This window comes from Chelonoidis abingdonii, chromosome 20 (assembly GCF_003597395.2).
Source record: "Chelonoidis abingdonii isolate Lonesome George chromosome 20, CheloAbing_2.0, whole genome shotgun sequence".
NCBI lineage: Eukaryota > Metazoa > Chordata > Testudines > Testudinidae > Chelonoidis > Chelonoidis abingdonii.
The window spans coordinates 68,530-70,092 of NC_133788.1; the positions used below are offsets into that span (position 1 = coordinate 68,530).

General features: G+C 52.2%; 2 non-coding genes across 2 annotated transcripts; one reads left to right on the forward strand and one right to left on the reverse strand.

Moving 5' to 3' along the window:
- The first annotated feature begins 124 nt into the window (after positions 1 to 124).
- On the forward strand, positions 125 to 196 carry TRNAQ-CUG (transfer RNA glutamine (anticodon CUG)). Its single transcript has one exon. It is a non-coding gene; the product is annotated as a tRNA-Gln (tRNA).
- Positions 197 to 1,147: 951 nt separating this feature from the next.
- On the reverse strand, positions 1,148 to 1,220 carry TRNAQ-UUG (transfer RNA glutamine (anticodon UUG)). The gene has a single exon. It is a non-coding gene; the product is annotated as a tRNA-Gln (tRNA).
- Between the last annotated feature and the right edge of the window lie 343 nt (positions 1,221 to 1,563).

Genomic DNA, 1,563 nt, shown 5'->3' on the forward strand with positions numbered 1-1,563 from the left:
CCACAGTCACTGCAGGAGGAGAGAGAGAGTCCTGTGAGAGGAAGCCACTGGTGGGAAGCAATAAGTGGAGAGTGCAAACCAGCCAGCTGAGAGACACAGGGGTCTAAAAAACAAAGCAGCAGCAGGTTCCATGGTGTAATGGGTAGCACTCAGGACTCTGAATCCTGGAATCTGAGTTCAAATCTCAGTGGGACCTCCTGGAGATATTGTGGTTTGCTGCAAAGCCTTGGAGCTCAATGTGTATGGTTACCCTATACCTGGGTGAACTGAGGCTTTTTTTCCTCCTCCTCCTGTGTCACTGATGCCCATTGCAGATAGGTCTTTGGTCCAGCTGGCCACTATAGGGTGGGGTCCTAGAACTTAACTGTCTGGCTAGAGATTCCTACGGGTTGACCTGATGGTTGGGTTTCTTGCTGCTTCACCTGATGCCCACAACTTTGATCCCTGTAGCTGCAGCTCTTCTTCTTGCCCATATGACATTTAAAGGCAGGAGAGCCAGGGCCAGACTTCCCAGGCTGGAGCCCAGCACACCTCTCCTCCTCTGGGCACCTAGAGCAGAGGCAGCGGGTGCTGATAGCTCCAAGGGAAGGCTTAAAAGCCACACAACAACCGAGGTCAGGGCAAGAGGAGGGCAGAGCCATGCCTATGTGTGGCCTTCAAACAGGCACAAAAACACTTAGCCAGCCTGCTCCCTGCCATGGCAAATACCCACTGAAGGCTACCCACAGATCAGCATGCAGGGCTGCTGCTGATGCTCTGTGGCCATTATCAAAGATGGTAGGAAAGCAGGGCCAGCCCCCCTGGTGGAGCCTCTTACTGTTCCCACTCAAAGTGCTCACTTTTGCCATGGGGCAGGAGATTTTACCCCAAGAGGCTTTTCCCCAGCTGGCGAGAAGCAGAGAAACACCCAGGATCCCAAGACGCTATGTAGAAAGTACCCTCCAGCACAGGAACAGGTGCACATGCTAGCCTGGGCAGCCACTCATTTTCTTTGGCAAATCAGCAAGGGCAAAGGCTAGACTGGAAGCACCTGGGGGCTCCTGCCCCAGCCTTTGTGACACCCAACCCCCAACTCCTTCCCAGGGCTCTAGCTGAAGCCAGAGCAGCCAAGAAGAGGTTCCAGCCCTGAAGGTAAAGCTGCACAGCATGAGCACAAAGGGACTCGAACCCTCAATCACCTGATCCAAAGTCAGATGCCTTATCCATTAGGCCACATGCTCACATAGAAAAAGGCCCTCCAAGCACTTCTTTGGAAAAGGCAGACACTGAGGCCATGTCTAGACTACGCGCCGTATCGGTGCGTTACAATCAATTCCTCGGGGATCGATATATCGCATCTGATCTAGACGGGATATATCGATCTCTGAGCACGCTTAGATCGATTCCGGAACTCTACCAAGACGAACGGATTTCTGGATTCGACATGGCGAGCCGCGGACATCGATCCTGCGCGGTGAAGACGGGTGAGTAAATCGATTTTAGATATTCGATTTCAGCTATGATATTCTCGTAGCTGAAATTGCGTATCTAAAATAGATTTTATCTTGTCGTGTAGACCTGGCC